The 23733-nt window shown below is 40.4% G+C and overlaps 1 long non-coding RNA gene across 5 annotated transcripts in view; it reads left to right on the top strand.

Moving 5' to 3' along the window:
- The window catches only part of LOC104145694 (uncharacterized), a 132132-nt gene extending 108611 nt beyond the window's left edge, over positions 1-23521 (top strand). Inside the window, exons 1-6 of one of the 5 annotated variants that reach the window (XR_694394.2) lie at positions 6097-6943; positions 7943-8093; positions 17211-17285; positions 18114-18170; positions 19320-19508; positions 20564-23521. This is a non-coding gene — a long non-coding RNA (uncharacterized lncRNA). Of the gene's footprint in view, positions 1-6096; positions 6944-7942; positions 8094-16993; positions 17286-18113; positions 18171-19319; positions 19509-20563 lie in introns of those variants that run through there. The other 4 variants (XR_694395.2, XR_011141996.1, XR_694396.2 and 1 more) reach the window with 4 other exon arrangements.
- The last annotated feature ends 212 nt before the right edge of the window (positions 23522-23733 follow it).

The raw sequence follows: 23733 nt of genomic DNA, 5'->3' as shown, positions 1-23733 counted from the left end.
GGAAGTTAATTCTGTTCCTCTGCTCCCAACTCTTTATCATATCCTCGAAACACTTTTTTGTGCAATCTTTTAGTAAAGTAGCCTGTTCTAGCACCAAAATGTATTGCACAAAATATTCAGTGCCAAAATATGGAAGAAAGGTGTGAGCACATTGGGAAAAAATGTAATCTTTGTTGGTTACCACAGGTAGAAATACAGCACTTGTGGCGCAACGTGCAGGAGATGTGGCGATTGTCTACTAGTTCAAGACTGAAATTCGGGATCTGATAGCCCTCTGATACAATTTGGACCATATTATTTTAAGTAGCAGCTGGGCTAAAAATACATCTGAGTCTCAACTCATACGTCCTAGCTCTATGCTTGAGACATCTAAATTGGGAATGCAGTTTGCCCATCTAAGTTGTGAATCCCAAACTAGAGGTGTCTGCATGTCTCCACTGACTACAAAAGGAACCTACGGCAACTTCACTCCTCAGCTCTGTGCCTGAAGCAAGAGGAGATGCATCTTAGCATTTTTAAAGTAATTAGGACCTTGACAACCTTTAGCCTGTCAGCAGTCGTGGTTTAGCTCATAGTTAAAATGCCAGTGGCAACTATATTGCAGCTATTCTAAATATATCCATATTTTAACTAGATGAGGTGACACGTGTGTTTGCAGTGATATGTTTGGATATATAGGGTAGTGCGAAAGGGCTCTCTAACCCTGGGAGTAAATCGGCTGTATCATCTGAAAGGTGATTTGGATTGCCTTTCCTTCCCTTAGAGTTGGATAATGATGATAGCAGCTTTTCTACAATGGAAGAGCAGGGAACCCCCAAAGTATAACTGTTCCAAGAAGCGGCAGCAGGGTGCGGTGAGTACAAACCTGACACATGCTCTATTCCCCAGCAAAGGATGGCTTTTATTCAAATTTAACAAATTAGGCAGGTACAGCTAATCAAGCAATCTGACCACTGAGCAATCTTTAATGCTTCAACAAACTGACCGCAAACTACACAAACTCTGAATAGCTGAAATTTAAAGTCTTATTATATACATAGGTTTCTTGTAACCTACATATGTTTCACTACACTGTCACAGAGTTGTCGTTATTCTAATTATTATTAAGTCACTTGAAATAAATATGGAGATAGTAAACAGTGTAAAAATATCTAAACAGAGAGCTGGTCCGTTGATTTTATGGCTAAGTCATCACCTTGTGTATAAATGATTCTCCAGTGCCACAGCTGATAAACAATACTTTTCTTTCAGCAGTGAAAATGCTGCTAATAAAGCAGAAAAATGTTTGAAACCAAAGCAATACATAACTGCCTCTGTTTTTAAACAGAGTAGTGTGTGCCATTGTACTATATGTGCCAGTCTGAAGGTAGATTGAACTTTTGGCATGCGGATGAGTGCTACAGATGAGGAAAACTTAATCTGATTGGTAAGCAGTTGTTCCTTTCTGCGGACGTGAATTTTCTATCCAGATCAGAATTGCTAAAGTATTAGGGACCAGATAAGCACTTAGTGGGATTTTCAGTGTGTCTGGGCACTGAATGCCAATCATGTTTCTGAGTGATTTTTGAAAATCACACCTAGACCTCATCTGTACCCTTTGGCACCCAGATACCTTCAAAATGTCAGGTTTAGATTGTCTGCCTCAATTTGTGATGGATATAGTCCGTAGCACAACTAATCGTGACTGACAGCACAAAAGGACAGGTGCCAAATTAAAATACAGGTCTAAAGATTTGGTCCTGTGTAGCTGATGGACATTTAGCGTATTTTTAATGTTTCACTTTCACTGGCTCCTTAATTAAATACAAATATTTTAGATAGAGCAGCAGAAATGACTGATATGAATCCTGTTTACTCTCCAACTCTGAACTCAGCAGGTTAAGTAATTGGGAGACAGAAAAGTTCCTATATTTCTATTTCCAGCTGGTGGTACACAAAAGGCAGGAAGTTATCTCATTAATGGGGCACCAGCTTTATGCAAATTATAGTAACAAAAAGGCTTCCCTTCATACTTTTCATAAATTACCTAATAAAGTAGGAATAAATGGCCATATTCAAGAGCCTTTGTTGTATTTTTAGCACAAGACTCTTTCTGTTACTGCAAATATGACTAAATGCGCCTTGTTCAAAAGGGGTGTTTATGAAATAAGGCCACTCAAAAGCTTTTATTCCTTAACAGCCTTCAGTTACTTTTATGGCACAAAATTAACATAATTAGTCACAGAGAATAGATGACATAAGCAGCGTGCCATGCACAAAAGGGGAAACCAGTATCTAAGGAAGGTATTTTGAGAGATCAAAAATTTTCAAAGTGCTCAATACTAGAAGGTCCTTTTTATTTGTGCACAGCCTTAAGATACTTTCTTACTCCGTGAAATTCACATAATGAGATGCAGCAGACAGATGACATTAGCGATGAGCCATTAGAAAGAGGTCAGTTTCCTCTGAAAGATAGTCACTGTTCCTGCTCGTCATTAATTTGCAGCTTCAAAGCAGCGAGCATATGATAGTCTGGCATGTTAAGCAAGTTGCAGTTATCTTTAAATAACCATTTTTTCCAGTTATTAGAAGCTAAAGTTTTTAAACTTCTGACTGAAAGCAAAATTAAAGCACGCAGCAGTGTAAAAAGGCTATAGAGAGATTAGAAAAAGGAAATCAAATATGTTTTATAAATGAAGTTAGCTTTTCCCTGGGGAAAGGCTGCCTTAACTTTTAGTTCAAGAATTTGGGGTTGTATGTAGACCTCAAAGACTTGATTACTGACTATTAGATGAGAGAAAATTAGCTATTTTTAGCTGCTAACTTCTTGTTGATTAACATACCCTAATCTAAAGGGCAGAAATGTGCAGCCACATAAATAATATCGCAGACCAGAAACAAAGACGTCTGAGACGCTTGAACAAGGTGAGAGGAGATAAAATGATCACCTGTACTTAAGATTTGGTGTGAACTTTGGATGCATCTCTGGTTTGGCAGTGAAATGTCTTCAGGTATTAAGAAACCTTGGCTACTTGAATCATGTCCATTATATAAATGATTAGGAAACGTGTGTAATTGCAGTGCAGCAGGCTGCAGACAACTCCAATGCATAGCACTAAAATCTTGGTATAAAAAGACTTGTCACATGTCCAAGTAACGTCACATGTCCAAGCTGGTACTAACAAACGCTCTTGTTTTATAATAAACATCCTTTCATTTCTACTATTCACTTCATACTTAATGATGAAACTATGTAATGGGTGAAGCCTCAGGAGGATTCCAGCTGAAGTGTTCCAGTCTGATGGTTCAAGCTCAGATTTAGTCATAACGCCTAAGTGATACAGAACAGAAGACAGTATTACTAATGGATTTGCAGGGTGTCAAGGTTACTAGAGTTACACAAGTTTGTGGAAATACTAAAGTAATACCTGCCTTATATGCATTATCATTAATAGGAGTCTTTTTGCTTAATTCAGTTGGGCTTTTGGATCATGCTTTAAAGCTTTGGGCCAACATATCCTGAGCTTAAGGCACTTAAATTGCCCAGATTAGGAGTTCAGCTTCCCTTGTTTCTTTCCATAGCCCTTCTGCAGAGAGGAAGACTCCAGGCCATGCCTACACTAGTAATCCAAACCTGGCTGAGGCACACACCGGGCATCGGCATTACCATCCCGTTTAGCTGCTAGCACAGTCCCTGGCACAGCATTGCCTGTGTTGGGTAGCACTCTTCCAGGTAAACCGTGGCCACAGCTGGGGGAAGACCACAGGCCAAGGTCTCTTCCGTAATACAGCCAACCGACTCTGCCCTGGTAGAGCCACTGTATCACTTGCCCTCAGAGCCAGGGAACAGGCCGTGCCTTATTTTATTTACTAGTTTAGATATAGCCCCCGAGATTCATTTGCGACCAGCTGCCCTTTAGAAGTGCCTGCTGCTTTTGATCCACGATGGAGGAAGCCTAAACCCAGTAGGCAACTAGCTTAGGTAACGCCGTTAAACGTCTGAAGTTGGATGGGATGAATCTGGGCTTGAATTTCTATGGAAAATCAGCTAACTGCACAAGCCCTTGGGCTATCATTCATCTATGGTGTTTTAATTTAGACTGGACTTACATTCTGTGCTGTGATTTACTTGGAATGAACCAGGGTTCACTGAGAGAGGAGAAGTGCAGAATGTTTTACAATCTGGCTGTGGGCTACACTGCTTTGAAACTAATTTAGAACTACCACTAATGCTATTTTTTTTTCCTGATAGTTGGATCTGGTTATAGGTGTATCATAACTTGTTGCACAGTACACACATGCAAATTTTGGATTCCAAATTTAATCCAGATGTAAATTCCCCCGAAGCCATGGCGTACCCCAGCTGGATGTTGCAGCCTGGCTTGCTAGGAGAGACTTCCACTGCAAACTTCCAGTGCTACCCTGCAAATGCCACAGAGATCCAGCTGATTTAAACCTGTGGTTCCGGTTGTGCTTGTATCTAATCTCAGCATTGTTTTGAAATGACTTATTTCCCAAACGAGTTTTTATCAACATGGGATTAACAACATTTCTAATAAGACAGGCTCTTAAATACCAAGGTGCTGCAACCTGTCTCTGAAAGCCGTAATTGGAGTTTTCAAATCAGAGCGCTGGTTTTGAAGTGATCTTAAAATGCTGGCCATCTCTGCTGGGCAGGTGATGTGTCAGCACTAGTTGCCTCTGTTTCTAAGGTGGAGTATTTCTGTACTAGCAAACCTTTCCTATTGCAAAGGGAAACTGGACCAGCTGAAAGCTTAGGAAGCAGCTTGGAAATTAGAGATACACAATTAAGACCAAGACATTAAAATAAAGAGAATATTAAAAAACAATCCTACTTCTCCCCCTTTCACCTCTAAATATTAAGGGGTTACAGATCTACAGATCTGATTAAGGACAGTGCTCCCCCTCTTTTTGAAAGAACACTTCTTGTTTTCTACAAGAATAGTTCTTCAGCTATAGGTTTTTAGCAGTTACTTACTTATGGGGCAATATTTGTGGACTGCTCTTGTATATTAGAGAAAAGAATCAGCTTATTAGACAAAGAGTGAGGAGAAAGACTGGACAGATGGTGTTACGTTAATCTCCAGCCTTGCCCCCCAATTGCCTGATTAATAGAGGTACATTGCTGTTAGTTCTGAGGTGCAAGAAATCTTCTTTGCTTTCTTAGGACAATAAACAGAACATGATCCAAAACTAAAGAGCTCCTAAATAAGTGGTACTGAGTTTTGAGATTTAGGCCAAAATTTTAGCTCATTAGCAGATTTTTTTCTCCTGTCGAAAATGTAAAGTTTTAAGGAAAAACCTGAAATTCAAAACATTTTGCTTCAGAACATAAATATTTTGATTCTGAAATACTGTTGTTTTTCCTAATGGTTGTTTTAGTCCTGCTGGTATTATATTCCTTGAGTCACGCCCTGCAGCTGTACTAAAATGCTTGTATCCCCCTTGCCAAGGGAAAGTTGAGAAGATGCACTGTTTGTCTGAACTATACCCATTACTTCCCAGTCTGCTCTCTGCAAATGATACTTTTGCCCCTTCGCCTACATTGAATGGTAGTATTCTCTGGTAGCACCTTAAAGTTGGAGATCTGTCAGTTCAGGCTGAATTTCTAAAGCACTTTGGGAGGATCTCAGTAGATCAGGACAGATCTAGTCCCAGTAAAACAGTACAAATGCAGTGAGCAATGCCAAGATGGGCATTGCCATTTTTTTTCCCTGGCAGGCTGGTTGCTGATGAGCCTCTGACTCTGGGAAAATGCATGTACAGTGATTTCAAGATGAATTGTTCTAAATGTGGAGATTGCAAACATCATATGAGCTGAAATTTTCAGGTGTCAACGGAGGGAATGAGATTGCAGAGAATTAAGTGAATAAAGCGATACTCAAATCAATATCTGTTTAGAAAGTGTTGCTCAAAGGAGAAAAGCAGGGCATTAGAGATGCGCTGGCACGCTCAGCAGCCCGGAGTGGGCCTGGACACCAGCCTGTTTGGGTGAGTGACTGCAAGGAAGGCAACGCTCTGCAGAGGTATGGTGCAGCATTGACTTGTAGAGCATCTCTCTGTCTTGGACCTTTCTTGTGGTCCAAGCCACTCTGGATGGGGCACTGAGGCCAGGCCCCCAGGGCCCTGACCTTTGTGTGTCCCCCACCATCACGGCAAGGCCTTACTAAAATCTCGGCCACAGAGTAAATAATGAAAAAGGCTACGAGGACGAGTATGTGAGTACATCTGTTTCAAACTAATCAAAGAACGTGATGTGGTAACTAAGCTTCTCAGATCGTCTTGTGACGAGGTGGCGTGAGGTGTCATATGTTATTTTGCTTGTCCTCACTGCTTCATACGGCTAGTACAAACTGGCCATGAGCACTGCCAAAGACACAGCCATCCTTCTGCTCTTCCTTCAGTCTTGAAATGCTATAGCAGGTTGTCAGTAAGTTGGAACATGGACCTGCATAAGATACATGGTGTAAATGTTGGCCTATGCCTTTTTATGGTGTAAGACTGCAGGTGTTTTTAAAGGAAAGAGAAAACTGGAAGAAGTAGAACTTAGGCACAGAAAGCACAATTTATTAACAGACCCCTTCTAAAGCTTGCATGTTAAACAGGCTTTCACTGGATGCCTTCAAGAAATTACTAAAACTCATGCAATATCTTTATGTCCAAAAAGTAAAACAGTTGCTATCAGCAAATGTTCTCAACTTTTCTGTGCCAAAATGGGTAAAATTATTCCAGCTAGTTTTTAACCTATTTTAGCATACATTGCAGCAAACTATCGAGTGGTAATGTGGAGATGGTCTCTTCAAGATGAGCTTATCATGCCAAGTCCAAGAAATACGGTTGGGAGACTTGTGCTAAGGGAGACGTGCGCACTCACCAGATGATGAAATAAGCAGCACAGAAAGCTTGTGAAATGCCACTGTGTTTCTGCCAGATCAGTGAACAGGTATACATGAGTTACAAACTTCGGTGCAGAGACATCTGAGCTGCAGGCCTATTTCAGTGAATGATAAAGGGTGAAAAGAAAGATACAAGATCAATTTGGTGAAGATTTGGAGGAGGAGGAGGATTTTACACGTTTAAAATGAAAACTTAGTATCTTTCGAGTACCTTGGATTATATTTAACATGCCTCTTCAAAGGCAAATACTGTTTGCTTGTGAAACAGTTATCGTATGCAATTGTTACACAGTTCTTTTTAGTTCTTTGCTTGTACTAAGTTTTCCTTTTTAACCAATTTATATAAAGCTTAATGAATGTGCTATACAAATATGTGCCTGTTCCAAAATGAAAGTTGTCATCAACAGTAACTTAAATTTAACTATTAAACTTCCATTTAGCTAATATTATCCTTCTTAGACACAGTGTAGAAACGTAGGTATCTTCAGAAAGGACCATTAGAATTTGTCATTTTGGTTGTGACTAATATCTGAAGGGCATGAGAACTGATGTTCAGGCAATCTGAAAACCCTTTAGGTGAAAAACATCTTTTTTTTTCAGTGAAAAATAGAAAATATCACCAGCTATTTTTCACTTTCTCTGGAAAATTTAGTATAGACCAAATCCCAGCATGCCACTGATGAAGAGTTCAAGTTAGTCCTTGACATTAGATAGTAGGATAGGATTTGTGAAAGTACTCAGTTGACCTAATACTCCTCCTATTTACATCAGTGGGAGTAAATTTAATCAATGCTGAGTAGGTTTCAAAGTCTCATCTCTAAAATGTCAAAAGATGCTACTTCAGAACATCATATTGAGTCTCATTATGCAATTATTTATTGTTTGGTATTTTGTTTACATCCTTTTGACAGTGAAGATGCTGTATATAAGAGTTATAACTGGAAAGACGTACTGAAGTGGAGAAGTTACTGGCACTAGATGCATGTAATGATAGTGGATACTATCAATTGCTCAGTTTAAAAGGTTTTAATTTTTTTTGCTTCCAGGTTCTGTGTCTGTCATTATCAACAATCTTCTATTGTAAATGCTGTGATAGCAAAAGCAGTTTTGAAAGATGGATTCAATGGGAAAGTACTATGGGCAAAAAGTGAAGGCTTCAAGACTTCCGTAGATTCCTGTACTAAAAGGAAACCAATGGTAAGGCAATAAATTCAACTAAAGATGGTAGCAATTGCTAGATGTCACGTTTCAGAATGGATTACATCTGCTTTAACTAATATGAATCTATAGAACAGAATGAGAGAATTATGAATGGGGTGTTCTTGCTAAGGTCTAGCTCAGTTTAATTAAAACATGAACTCTAAAACAATATATATGTGCATGTGTGTGTGTGTGCACACGTAGCCTGGTTTATATATCAATATGCATACAAACCAGTAGATAAAATACAGACACCCTTTTTTCATTATACTTAAACTTTTGCTTTAAACAAAAAGCTTTATACATTATTTTAAACACATTTTTAACACATGTTAATAATATTCATGCTGTTACTTTGAAAAATCTGCGAGATGTGGTTAATGAAGAGAAACTGCAGCATAAATTGCATGTAAAATATGCAATCCACAACAACATATTTTTTCTCAAGCTACAGTTTTTTACATTAAACATCTTTTAGCTTGTTTAAATTTATTCCCTATTGTTTATAAAGAGCATCATCCGCCACCACTACTTGAAACAACTACATGTAGTAAACCAGGCAATCTTCTTACTTTAATAAGATTCTTTGGTTAAAAATAGATTTTAAGTCTATCTCACATTAAAGAATGTAAATCCTAATGAAATTGCACAAAATGTTTCTCATTTTCAAGGTTTTTTTTTTTTCTGTAAAATGAAACACTCTTCCTTTTTTCTTATGTTTGACCAAAAAAAAAGGCAGTAGTTTTTGATCTGCTGATACTGGACAGTCCATTGTGCATTGTCTGACCTGTACCTTACTAAATAGGCATGATCTGAAGGTCCAGTTCTGTACTAACACTGAGAACTATGTTACATTATCAACATGTCCAGGGAAGCCAATGGTAAAGATACTCAGTTGAGGACTTGTCCATTTTTGATTTTCATCCCACTTAGCAAGTATATAATGAGATGGACTTAGTAGTTCAATTACGGAATCATGTAAAATGGATCTAACAGGGACCTTGAGAGGTTACTTCAACTTCCTTCATCATTCACAATAGATCACCACCTAGCCTTTCATTAAACTCCAATCATAGGTTGTGCAGCCTTCCTTATATAGGATCCTGTGCAGGACAGAAAGAGATTTTTCTCAGTCTCTCACCAGAATGTCCATTGCTGCAACTTAGATAGATTACTGATTTTGCCTGTCCACAGTTGTCAAGGATAACAATTTATTCCCTTCCTCTTTGCATTGTATTGCATGTATTTTTATATGCAGTTTTTTCTTCAGTCTCTTTTTCTATAGAACAATCTTAATTCCTTACCTTTTTTTTTTTGAAGTCTAATTTTCTAGATGTTTTCTTGTTCTTGCTCTCCTCTAGCAAGGAGGACTTGGTCCACAGCTTTCTTTCCACTTGGTCCACAGCTTTCTTGACCTGGGTATTTCACGGCTGGATATAGTGCTACAGCTGGGCCGAGTACTGTCGAGGCCAAGAAGTGCAGTGGGATTATTCCACATTTTTTTAGAGGTGGACACAAATGCATGCACCCTGAGACATTATGGCTCTTTTTCCACAGCACCATAGCATTTCTGATTCTGATAGAGCTCTTGGTCTGCTCAATCATGTTACACGGAACTGCTGCCTAACAAAATGGTCCTTATTCCCTATTTATTCCTCATACATCCTGGTTATTCCTAATTATAAAATTTGCACTTGTCCTTCTTTAATTGAATGTTATTTTTTAGGTCATTTCTCCATTTTGACAAAGTCCTTTTGAATATTAATCTCATTCTTTAACGTACTGGAAGTCCATCTGTGCTTGGATGCACATGAACAATCACCCTAGTCCATTTTCAAGTCACCAGCAAAATTCTGTGAAATAACAGGTTCTGCGGGCAATGCTTCATCCAGCCATCCTGCCTGACATTGAGCTGTTGTTCCTCTGTCTGAATGTGGAACCCTGGATGTGAAACCCGAATGATTTCGGCTCTATTGAATAGTAGTTTAATCTAGACTCTTTTCCTAGCTGGCTTAAGAGACTGTTGCTTGAAAGAAAAATATAAAATGTTATCAAAAATAAGATCTGGGATGTCTGCTGCATCTTCTCCAGCCACAAGTCCTATCATAGAAGGAAACTGGACACAATTTATTCTCAACAAATCTGAATTGGCTCTTAATATTTGTCTGAAGGAGATAAGGTATTGCCTACTAATGCATGCTTGTAAAGTATGTCTTTTCAAGGCATTAAATCTGGCTACTTCAAGTACGTGTAAACATAAAGTTTATCAGTGAATCCCCTAATGAAGTTATTAATTATTTTTCTTAGGTAATAATTAGCAGTTTGATGTTTGCTACTGATTTAGCCATCTCACTAATGTGGAAAAAAAAAGTCTGAGGGTTAGCCTGAGGAACGTTAGGAAAGCATATGCCTCAGTTTATATCCCAAACCATTAATCTGGCTTGTATTCTTTCTTCAAATTTGCGGTGCTGGGTAGAATGTGAATTTGATATGAATTTGGGAAAACCCAAGCTTGCGCTAATGCAGATGTGAAAACATCAAGAACAATAATGTCAAAGACTCCCCCTCTCACTCCCCCCAAGTTAAAAATATTTTTTTCTGTCTTTAATAAATTAGACTTTTAGACTTCATAGTGAATTTCAGCGAGAATTTCAGTGAAATGATCGTCCATGGGACTTCTATTTTCTCCTTTTCCATAGGACCAGCATAAATCCGGTGTGTAGGTCACACCTTTCTGTCTACCCGTGTACCCTTTTCCAGGCTTTACCTTTACAGTGTTGCTCTTTCAATGATGCCAGCCTTGAGAACTCATGTTAACTTGCTTCCTGCCGCTCCTACGCTCCTCCATATTTATATGATGTCCAATCTGAGGCTTTCTTCTCCCGTCTTTCAAAATCTATCTTCTGTGGTGGCATTAAGAAATCATCTTGCTGAAGAATGGCTTGGGCGGGGGGAGGGGGGCACACGCATAGTAGCTATTCATTTATTGACACATATTTTAAAATGACTGAGAACTGCCAAGCTGTACATACAGCTAATTTGATTGACTGCATGAGCTAGGAATATAAGTCACTGCTTGTTCCTTGTCATATTCAGTAGCTGTGTCTATTTTTTTCTTTAGCCTATTTGTATTAGGGGCCTTGTCTTCATTTGTTTTTTTATAGGTCTTACCATAATGGGACCTTGACCTAAATTATAGTCTTGGGATCTTCAGCACTTTCACTAATAATAAGAATAGTAAAGCAAAGCAATTGTTTGGGGTGGACTAATCTCTTAAACTCTAAAAGCTTGGATTGATTACTGAGTGCTAACACATACAAATATTTCTTGTACCTCAGAAGAAGGGAATAGTTTTCTGGGCACCAAAAGTGAAAGCTGAAAAGGAAAAATTCTCAACGTGGGTATCAGAGAGAAAGGGCTGGAACCTGACTCTGTTGCTGCATTGCTCCCTTCAGTGATCTCCTGCTTAAACTGTTGTAAGCGTGCTTTTGCTATCAGCTATGCTTTCTTTTGCTTTTGGGTGTGTGCTTCTTTCTTTATATGAATGCTACTCGTACTTATGAGCACACGTTTCATGGACTTCCCACTGGATGAGTTCTCAGCTCACACGGTTGAGATAGATATGTGCAGAAACACATGTCCCCCTCTGAATCAGGTTGGGGAGAGCCGCTTTGCTTCCCATATTTTCCTTCTGGCAGCCGTTGAGAATGGCTCAATGTTTTGGGCTACCTTCAGGCCTGGGAGGTGGTGTTCCTGCCAGCCTGGAGCTGTGCGGGTGAGCTCCTGCACCCCCGGGTATCCGCTGCAGCATGGATGGGGTCAGAGCCCAGTGTTTTCGACGCTGGTGGACACTCATGGGAGCTGGGTAAGGAGTATGGCACTAAAGCAGAAAACAAAGTGAAGGAAGAATCCTATTAATGCAATCTGTTTTAACGCAAAACCAGATTTCATTTCTAGGCTTCTATTTTCTACTTTAATTACATAAATCTGAACATACTTTCGAGATTATGAAATAAGAACTGAAAAGCCAGTTATTTTTCATCATTTATTTTTAAAGCAAATTTATCTTTGAATTGTCATCTGTTAAAATTCCTGAGCAGCAGACCACAAATGAGTACAATATGAACATGTTTTTCCATGCCAGCCTAAATTCAAATGAGAAATGTAAAGATTTTTTTACGCTTCCTTTGAGCATTTTTATTTGAACATGAAGTGTGACTGGTTCCACCTGAATGAGGCATGGCTTATCCTCGAGGTTTACAGAGTGTGTGTGCGCACACATCTACATTGGTACTCAAACACACAACTATCTAGTACTAAGCTTAGCTATGTATTGGCAACATGTACCTGTTAAATCATCAGTGTAACAGATTCTTAAACATTGAAATGCTTTGCAAAAAGGAACAGCTCTGAGACCAGAGGGAAAAAATGAAAAGTGCTTTCTGGAAAACAGAGAGGCACCTAAATGATTCCTTTCCTGTAGTAACATTTCGTATACAGGTGTACCATTTAATGTCCTGATACCAAAACATGGAATTCTGGTTCATATTTTGGACTTTGAGAATCATTACAGTATTGCTATCTTAAAATAGGAGAGGGAAAAGAGATATGCTATATGTGCAATTTTAGAACGATTTCTTATTCCTCTCTCTTGCCTATTGGGTAAACAAATTGTTATCATTCATTAAAGTTTTGGAGAAATTTATTTAGAACTCATTCCCTTTCAGTATAATAGTTCCATTTCTCTTTATACCTCCTCTCCCAAGTAATTATTATAGACACTTGGTTGGCTTTCTAAACTCTTGTTTATTGGCAAGATGACTACAGTCTGTAGTGCTTGCTATTAATTTCTGTGTATTTCCCTCTGTAGTTAGGGGATGCTCTTCTCTCTAAAAGCCCTCCAAGCTCTCTTTTTCCTCTGCTGTCTCACGAGGAGAGAGGGCTGTCAGATGCCTCAAGTCCTGGTCATCATGTGTCATAACGTATCAAGTCCTGCCTGTCATATATATGCATGCCCTATCTTCAGGAGATGCTTGTTTGGTCTCCCTAATATAAAAAGTTTTAGATATTCCATACTTAGAGCTGGTTACTTATCTTGAAATTTAACAGATAGGTTATTGAAGAATGAGCATTTGTCTCCATGTGCAGTTTGCTTTCTTCTGACGTGCTTTGGGGCAGCAGTCAATGGCATCTGTTTATACTCAAGGTTTATCACGACCAGCCTTTGACCACAATATAGCCAAATGGCACTTCTGTTATACAAGTCTTAAATAATATGTGTATTAAAAAAATCTATCTTCATTTCTCTTTTGGCTGCATTAATGAACCAAACCTAGAAGTGTTTGACCTGTCTGAGGATCCTCCAATGTGGACTCAGCATCGTGAAGCTTTGCTAGCCCCATCCGAGCTACTTTGCCCACTGTGGATTTTCTTTAACCTAAGTCCATGGTAATAAAGAGATCTTTCTGATCAAGTATATCTGCCCCAAGGAGACTGTGCTTCTTTGCAGGGTGCTAAAAGTGGTTTTGTCTCTGTGTGGACTGAATGATTACAACTGTAAAATAAAACCTAGTTCTTCCTTTGTAGCTTTACACTTTTGGCATCTAAAACATGCTGAAAATTATTACCTTTTTGGGGGCTGGTAAAAGATTCCGACTGTCATATAAAGAAGAAGGAATACAAGGAAAACAAGCATTTATCACTTCGCAATTTACACACCAAGTTTAGCCCAGCTATGATTTAAAACTGTACATAAACCCCTAAATTGATCTTTGAATAGCAAAGTTGAGCTTAACTGCAGCAATGCCGTAAGCATTGTTAGGATATATTAGAATAAAAGAACTTCACGTTCATTGTTGATCTCTCCTTGAAATTTATTAACTCCTTGGTACTAAGAAATATAATTTGGTGTCACTGACGGCTGCAGTATATTTTTACATTAACTCTAGATGGACTGAATTATCCTATCCCTAAAGGGTTACAGTAACAACTTACCGCTTTGATTAAAGGTTGGAGTGTTTATTTGGTCCCTTCTATTCCGCTCTGAACTCTCTCTTGCTTAATACATGTACTTGAAGTCCGAACCTACACTTGAAGCCTGTCCTGCTAAGCAACCTTCTGGGACATGACTGAGTTCCTGAAAGCCTAAGCCCAGTATACCGCAGTGCAATTACCAATTGAATAGGGAAAGGAAATTGGAAGGAGGAACTGAAGATATTTTACTCTTATGAATTAGTACACAAATACAGATTTATAGTCTGCATATGTGTTTTGTTTTTAACTGATGGTTGTAACTAAGGACACCTGTAAGTCAGGGGAAAAGGGAAAGAATGAAAAATAAATGGATGAAAAATGTAATAATAAGCAGCGTTTCAGAACGGATTTGGAGACTGAGAGACTTAAAAACTTGTTTTTCTTTTCTTGGAAAACCTGTATCATTGAGCTGGTGTGCCTTAGTGTAAAGTATGAAATATAATGATTTTTTAAAAGATTCTTTCAGCATTTCCAGCGGAAATGTTGAGCTAAGTGTAGAATTTGTGGGATCAGTTAGCTTATAAATAATGATCCTTTATGCTGGCATTGGGAAATCCGTGTTCCCACAGCTAGTTCAATAAAGCAATTAATATCAGTAAATGCTGAAGAAAGCAAATCTCCGCTCACTTTTGTCTGGATTAGTTAACAGAAGAAAAAAATCCCGTCCCTCTGCTGGAGTATTTAACCTTCGCATAGGAAGGCAGGCTAATGGCAGGTAAATAAAGCGCGCTGCTTGACATATGTTTGCCATTACTTCCTGTTCCTCATGTCACACGCTTTCCCTGTTACGAGAGGATTAACATTTTTCTCTGGAAATCCTCACTGCGCTCACGTTGTTTCATGCGTCCCTCTGTGCCAAACCTGTCTTGTCATCGGAGCCGGGCCCTTCTTTGGGGTGTTTCGAGGTTAGTTCTTGCTCAGCTGAGTTTCATTACGGAGGGCCGTCACCTCCAGACCTCGCAGACCACGTAGTCCGGCGCGCCCGCAGCGCTGGTGTGCGCTGCGTAGGAAACTCCTGATTTACTCGGCCTTGCGCTCAGGCTTAGGGCAAGCGTTCCCCGTCTGACAGGGCATATTTCTGTAGGCCCCATAAAGTCGTCCAGGACAGGAGAAGGCAGGTCTGTCAAGGGGACGGGTGGGGTTTAGCTGACCTCATCCGACCGCCACGGATTTGTGCGTTCAGGCTGTGTCGATGAACGTTTTTGATAAAAGTCATAAAACAGCCCTGAACTTTCGCTGCCTTTGGCTACGTTAGCTGAGGCTTTTGCACACGAGCAGGAAAAAGCTTAGAAGATTTTTATCTCGTGGCAGCCAAGGAGCGTGGTAACAAGGTAAAGGCCGAAAAGCGTTGCTGGCATAAGAAATCCCCAGCTCCCCCTTGGATTTATAACACAGCCAGTTGCGTAAGAATTGGCGCTGCTGAGCGTTTTCTGCTCGCGATAACGTCTTGCCGAAGGCCGCGGCCAAGTCTCACACCTGAGGGGTCAGGCCTCAACGTGGCCGCGATGCAACGGCTCCTCTCGCAGGTCCTCCAGCGGTGCGGGCCGGAGGGGTACAGCCTGCGCCCTTGGTAAACGGCAAGGCTTTAGGAAGCCCCCAAGTACGCTCTGCTTTTGGAGGGGCAGCCTTTCGAAGGTCCCTAGGCACGTCCCGGAGGAAGATAGTAGTTTCTGATGGGTGAGGCTATGGGTGTGAGGGCAGAGCAGGTTTTCAATGGAGTTTATTTATTTATTTATTTATTTTAAGTAAACGAAACAATATGTGGAGATGTGGGTTACGTTTCCTATCAGCAGCGTGCGCTGTGAGACTTCCCCCCCGCTCCGGTAAGAAATGTTGCTTCACGTGCAGCGCTGAAATTTCCTTTTTACATCCTCGTAATTGATATGGGGTTCTCCATACCTTGCCGCGGCAGTGACCTCTTCTCTCTCCTTGGAGTAGGGCTAATAAAAAAGGCATACTGTTACAATCAGCTTATGCTAAATTCTTGGGAACAGGAGAACAAAAAGCGGAAGAGAAGACTCTGTAAGTTTTTTTGGCGTGCAGATGTGATAGAGCCGTGCTGCACAGGAGTGCGCGATATGAACACGCGTGTGTTTGTACTTTTCCGTGCGGTTTCTGCGCGATATTTATATTCTTTCTTCTCCAAGAGCTTAGGTTCCACAGTTGTTCTCCCTGGTTCTTGTCTTGGTTTATACTTTGCTCGTTTTCATTCTGCATGCTATGTTGTGTTAGTCTTTGCATGTATGCTGTTTTTTACCTCCGTTGCCTTCTAAGCAGGAGAGAAAAGAACAGTCTCACATTTGATTTGTTATTTTGACTGTGGGAAGTTTAACTTGAACAAGAAAATCTGTAGATGGAGAAGAAATAGAAATAGATATAATAAGGCTACAGCAAGAATTAAACTGAAAAACTGATTATTTTAGTTACAGTTATTAGGTATTACATGGCATGAAGGCTACTGATACAGCTGCTCAGATTTTTTTTTTGTTTTTTTATTTTTTTTGCAACAGTGAATGTTTTGTTTTCCAATATTAATATTGTAGGGTAGGGAACACAACATAAAAAAACAATATTTTGTTTCCCGTTTGGTCCAACTTAATAAAAGATTTCAGTCTGTCATTATGACTAGAAATATTTCATTTTGTATCAGCTTGACAGTCACATATACTGGCTTATCCTGATACTTTTGTAGACTTGCAGCCAAAGTCCTCAGGCTTTCCTTTTCTCGTAAACGCACATGTAGGACGTTGGGTTATAACTCTTTACGATGACCAACCCAGCAGGTTGAGTTACTTTAACGTACAGTGGAGATCCTGGTGTTTTCGGCCAACTTAGCAGTTGCTGTCTGACATGTTGGTCTGCAGGAAAAAGCTGGGTCGTGAAACTCCCGCCAGATTTTCAGCTTTACACGTGTGCCAGATGGCCCAAGGCAGAGCAAACCTGTGGCCTCTGCCTCGCTGCCCCGCGCTGGGTTGTGGCTGCACTGCTGTCTCACCTGGACGAGGCAGGGCTGCCGGGCTCGCCGGGCTGCAGCCCGCCCAGCGACCCCGCTCGCCTGCCTCTGAAAGTGCCTCTCTTTAGTAGGCATTGTGGCCATGTGAACCACCTCCTCCAGATCTTCTCGACAGTCCAAGAACGGAAGTTTTGGACCCATACGTAAGTTTTAACGTTTCTAATTTTGCTTGATTTGTGATTGAAATAACGTCAGGATGTACTGTATTGCATCTGGGGGAGAAATTCTTGTCTTTCAGCTCTAGCTGTGAATGTGACCACTTGGTCTCAAACTCCGTTAGTTAAATTTTGAAAAAAGAAATTGTTCGGCAAAGAAATGGTAATTCTGTTGCTTTCCATTTTTCACTCAAACATTTTTTTGAAACAGCGGGTTTGCTTATATTCCTCCTGTGAACTGAATTCACAGAAGAAATGGAAAATATTCTTAACCTAACCCATCTTAAATGGATTTCCCCTTCATTAAACAGAAGACCACCATTTTCTCCAAATTTAATGCCTGAGCTTTCTTTTAATTGGTGGCGTCCTGGCATTTCTAGATTGTCAGGCAAATTAAGTTTAAAAATTTCCATTCCTCTCTCGCTGTAGTTGTTTATTTGCGTATGTATTCAGGAGAGTCACATGTATAGTTTTGCAAGGGCACACGTAGGAATGCAAGTGCAATATGCTCTCAGTGGTGCAGTCCTTGGCCAACGTTAGCTTTGTCCCTTTGGCAGTAGTAGCTGCGTCACTTCCACCCGAGATAGCCGTTTTACGCCAATCCAGACGTTTTCTCTCATTGCTCCCGCTGACTGTTTTAGACACTCCTTACGGAAGCTCGCTTAGCATCCCTGTGCCTTCTCACTTAAATTTGATAGCCAGTTTATGTTCGTTGGTGTGTGTGACTAACTGTCTACATCTAAGTAATCTGATATTAAAATGGAGAGTGGGAGTCTTCACATGTCATTTTTAGCAACCTATTTTTTTTTTTTAAAGATTTCTGAGACTGACATCACAGCAGCCAGAAACAGCGGTGGCAGTGGCTCAGCAAAGGCAAGCTCCGAGATCACTGTGATCCCTTAGCACCTTGCTGTGAATGCTCCTGACCTGCTGCTCATGCTGAAAGCAGCATTTCCAGTCCCCGTCTCCCCTCTGCGGCCACGTTCGAATGCTGCGATAGGCAGCTCATGCGGGCCTCAAACACACTCTTCTGTTGACCATCCAGATGAGGAATGTAATCTCTTTCGAAATTTTACTCTAAATACTCTGTAAGACAGGGCATAGGGATAATTTAGGAATTGGCTTGCAATTTCAGAGCACTGTCCAAGTGTACAGAGAAGTTAGCGTGTGCAAAAAAGCCCTGTGGGTTGGCTATGTCTTGAGATTCTCCTTTTGCAAACTGGAACAACAAAGTCTGGTGGCCTGCTTAATACTTCACACATATTTTGCCAGTTCTGGGCTTTGCCCATGTTTCTTGAGTGGAGACAGCAACAATACAGCGTGCACCGTTTCTCCTTGCCCTGTAAGAGCACTGTCACAAACTACAACTCCTGGCTGATGGAATTATTTTGCTCAGAACATCTAAAACTTTGAAAATTGTCCAGTATTCTAAGAAAGTATACTGCTGCACTGGAAGTATTTTTAAATGCTCATTTATGCTGGCTTTTTAGGCAAAAAAATGTTTGCTATTAGAAGCAATCTAAACTTGTTCAGATAATACAGGTAGCTGCAAACTTTAGCTGTCCTGTAATTCCCGAGCACTTATCCCCACGTCCACTTCCCGCTCCTGGGCCTTGGCAGCTGGGAAAGTCATTATCTGAACGGAGAGCTCGGCATCTGTCAGCTGGGAAAATGATTACCTACGCTGATAGCAATAGCAGTTGTTTTAGTTTAAAATGGGTAGCTGTGTCCCTCTACATTTGGGGGGCAGTCATCATTTCATCATTTAGTCAGTTGGCATTATTATTGTTGCAAGCATCAAAGAGCCAAACAGCAGCAGCAGCTCAGCTTCCCCCCTGCTTGAAACTCAAGCAGGCAAACAGGAGGCATCAGCTAAGCCTCAGAAAGCAGACAGGAATGCATTTTGGAGGGAGTGTTCCCTACATTTTAACAACTATATTCAAACTATATATTTCATAAGCTTCAGAAAGTGTGTCTCTATATCCCTATCTTTCATCCCTTCTCTGTACCCTCCCATCGTAGCACCAGTCCTGCTCTGGGGACCCGTTCTTCAAACTTCACGTACCTCAGAGTTGTGGCAAAGACTGCAGGAGACGAGGGCACCCTGAAGATGCTGAGTAGCTAGCAGGATGGCATTTTATTATGGAAACAGTGGCAATTTGGCCAAAAAACCCTCTGAACACAAAAATCCCGATGTCATCTTTTTTCAGAGTAGGTGAACTGCCTTTAATTTCTATGAAAAATCGAATACATGTTTTGTTGTTCTGAACACCTATGAAAAGTTGCTGTTCAGTGCCTCAGTCTTTTTTTTAAAAAATGTAGTCCAGCTCCAAAATGCTCAAAAAGTATTGCTTCACTGAATGATCTTAAAATCCATCCATATTTAGTTTGGAAATAAGTAGCCTAATTTTCAGTAACACTGTGCAATCAGTAAGTCTCATTGACCTCGCTGAGAGTATCTGTCTTCTCAGCATTTCCAAAAAAAAAAGCAATTTGTTTAGAAGTCAAATGTACTCCAAGTGCCTTAACTTGTTAATATTTTTGAAAGGATGTACTTTTAAAAAAGTGTTGAACTCTCTCTGTTTCTGTGTTACTTGAGGGGCATGGCCAGAAAGATTAATTGCAGGTATTTATCTTTAGATACATTTATATTATTTTATTCTAAGAGGAAACTCATCTTTTATTACATTTAAATAAAAGGAGACAATTGAGATGTCTTGGACTGTGTAGGAAATTAAAAAAGCAGTTACCTACACTGTCCTGTTGTGGATTTGGCTTGAAAAAAGACCCTATGAGGAAACTTCCATCTTCTCATTTCGGGTGGTTTCAGAGAGCTGTGTGATGCTCCGAACGGGTTAACCTGCCTCAGGCTCACGTGTTGTCCGCGGCAGAACCTCTGATCCTTTGGGTTGTGTCATTTTGGCTCTTTTCTCACACATTGTTATAACCTGATATAACTTCTTGTCACTTTGCTGTCGGATGAACCATTTAGTATTCTTAGAACTGTGATACAAATAAGGCCATGAGGATTTTTAACTTTATCGTGTGAAATATCACAAGCTGTTAGGAGTATTTTATTAAACATGAGGCATCTCGATAAATGTTGTATCTAATTTGTAACAAAAATTAACTGTACAAAGTTGAGAATATATGCCTGTAACACTATTTCCAGACAGGAGACCTGACTTTTGACTTTTCATGGTAATCTTCTATTTCCCTATTACTGGACAAACTTCACAGCTAGTTTTTTTTTTTCCTCTCTATAGTGCCCATTATGAAGGGTCGGTTTAAGATACTGTCTTTGCATTAGAACCGGAGTGAGTTTCCCTTAAAACCACACAGAAAAGCTTTGCAAAACTCCAGACCGTTTCCATGGCTTCCTGAATATCTTGTGGATTTGCCTTGAACCTTAAAGGCGGGATAAATGAACCCGCGAGGCAGTTCTGCGCAAAGGAGAAGAGGTGACTTGCTAGCAAGGGAAACCTGGTTGCAGTGTGCAGCCCTGAGGCTGAGGCACCTTCTGCAGTGCCACCTGCGTGGGCTCCGCAGCCTCCCAGGGAGCCTTCCCGGCGGCCTCGAGGCGTCCGGCGATGGAAAGCTGCGCGCGGCGTGGACGAGCTGCCTTCATCTGCACGCCTTCGCTCCCGCAGCGGTCCCTGCGTTCCCGCGTCCACCGAGCTCATGCAATTCCCCTGACTGTGCACGGCTGAACGGGTCCTGCCGAACGGGTCCAGGGGGCTGGACAACGTGGGCGCTGGCCGCTGGGGCCGGCAGCAGTGCAGACGTGCGTGCGGGCGCTAGCACAAAGCACGGCTATGAAAACAGTGGCATAGACCGAGAGGTTGTCTGGTCTGACGTGTTCTGATACTTATTTGATGCTTGTTTTATATTTCCGGTGTCTTGTTGAATCTCATTTTACAGGCCCCTCTGAGTGCTGAGGTTTCCACAGCTTTACTAGGAAAAAAATTCAGTGCTATAATAGCTTCAACCTACCCCACAACAACTGGTAATTCCATTCCATTTTAGTTGCTTTTTTATTTTATGATGTAAAGAAAGTTGTATACAATTACCCATTAAAGGATAATACCCCTCTTTAATTTCCTTCTGATTGTTTTTTCTTACTGCAAGTATTTTTATGGCAGTAGAAATGGACAATTCTAATATAGTACTATATACATTTTTCTAATGAGCCTGCTTTTCTACAGCCTTGTGTTTTTCACGTTTTGCATCTATGCAAAGCCTTATAGAATGATACCAAGCCAGGACACTTACGCTTGTGTCCACTTTGCACAGATGAAAATGACTGCATTAAAGAAGAGACACTGGAAGGCCTGACCAGTAGTTCCTGTGCAGAAACTGAGAACCGATGGCACATGGATGGCATAAGGAAGTATCTTCTTGTCTTATATGTAGAGCTTGTTGTGGAAACCAGCTTGTGGTAGATACTATCTGCACTTGCATTGTTTGTAAAAGAACCTTCTTATCTATTTTAAAAATGATATTATTTTTGTTATAAATTCATAATGCCATATCATGGACGAATCATCTTTTGCTGGGCAAGGAGACACGGCTACCAAGTAGCCCAGTGTAAACCAGCATCGCTTCATCTGATGTGACAGGTGAACTGCATTGTGTCATCAATTCAACCAAGTGGGAGTGCCTGGAGCCAGGCTTTTTAAGCCCATTTTCATCAAGGGCATGTCAGAGTTTGTACTTTGAGTAAAAATAAAAAGGCAGCTCAGTGTATCTGCTTTCAGGATGTGCTGTAAGAGATACTTAAATGCCATTATATTAGGGAAGGGTATTTGAGAGTTTTGTTTCACCTGCACCTTGATTAGTGGGTGATTTTCCTTCTTTCAGATAAAAAGGAGATGGATGCTGCAGGTGAGATACATAGCTTGCCTATGTTTTTCCTGAATGTTTTTTGACTATTTGTTTCCATAGGATTGTTCTTTCTGGTAATGTGTCAGATGTTAATGAGGAGCATAACTGTCATATGCTGCTACTTGTTCATTTTATCTTTCTGTCTTACCTGAATGCTGATCAAGTTCTACCATGTTCTGAAAACTTATTCTTTGCTGGACTTCTTCCTCTTCTTGAGAAACTAGTGGAAAACTAATGATAAATTACTTCTCATGTATCATAGGGGAAAATACATTAATTCTAATTCTTACCTTCAATAGCAATAATAGGTTCCTTCTTTAGTACTCCAAACCTTCATGTGACCACTGAGCAGGTTATCTGATATACCTCTTCTAAACTCATGTGTATCATAGCTTCCTGCTTTAATAATAGGAGCAATTAAAGAGTAATGTTTCAACAGAACTTGCACTGACTGCTCTATCAGTTTGTTTACAAAAACTAAACACATACTGTTGAACATAAGTAAAACAAAAAAGCTTTGGCTGTTGGAACTTATGATATCCCCATGATAACTGTTTGCAATTGCAGAATCGTATCTGGTTTCAGTACTTTAGAAGTTTGGTAAGGCTATGGAACTTGGAAAGTATTGAATATTTGCAGAGTGTGATCATCTAACTTCTAATAATTATCAAGAAGTCTAAACACTAACATTAAACTTAAAATGCAAGTCGAACAGGTAGGAGAAAGAGCTTTCAAAGGGCAGTATAAAGGTGCAATTTCCTCTTTCTATTTAAATGCCAGTGACTGTTGGTAAAGAGTCTGGCAACCCATCGGTATGGGACGTGAGCTGAAAGATAGAAAATGAGTCTGGAAGCGTTTGGATTCACTTGGAGCAAACAATCATGAAATGATTCTTTGACCAGGACACGTGGAGTGCTTGGGTGTGTATTGTAAGGCAGGAATCATCAGGAGAGAGTAGTACGTGACCAGGGATGTTATAAACACTCACTTGTTTGTACTCACTACCACTGCTACTTTACTAATGCAAAACTGAGTTGCAGAACAACAGAAACATGCATGATGCCCTCTAAACATCCCAGTGAGGCTGGTACGAGCTGTGAGACTGGATACTCATAGTAGCTGGGAAGACTTTTATCTTAAAGGGAGCATGAAAAGCCCTTTTTTTTTTTTCTTCCCATATGTTATAATCACAACTGCATAATTAAATAATATGCTATACTAATTTACACTTTTAACTGCTGTTCCACCATTTTATACAGGTAATGCACCTGAAATAACCTGAAGTCCTGGGAAGGAAATACACCAAATGGCAGTAACGCCGACAGGCTGGGCTGTGAGCGAGTTAGCGGGGATGGCAGGGCGCTGCTCCTTCGTAATGGAGGGCAGAACCTGTACGAGTTTTATGACCTGCATGGTTTTAATTAGCAGTGAAGGACAAGCTGAACCAAGAGTGCTTCTTTTCTACATGCACTTAGATTTCAGTGCTTAGGTTTTGTTACAAGCAGACAAACTCTTGTTTCCTGATTGTTCGTTGCATCGGTGACCCTGTAGT

The sequence above is a fragment of the Struthio camelus genome, chromosome 6 (genome assembly GCF_040807025.1).
Source record: "Struthio camelus isolate bStrCam1 chromosome 6, bStrCam1.hap1, whole genome shotgun sequence".
NCBI classification, from domain to species: domain Eukaryota; kingdom Metazoa; phylum Chordata; class Aves; order Struthioniformes; family Struthionidae; genus Struthio; species Struthio camelus.
Note: the sequence above shows the minus strand (reverse complement) of the source record. Positions and strands in the feature narration are given on the sequence as shown.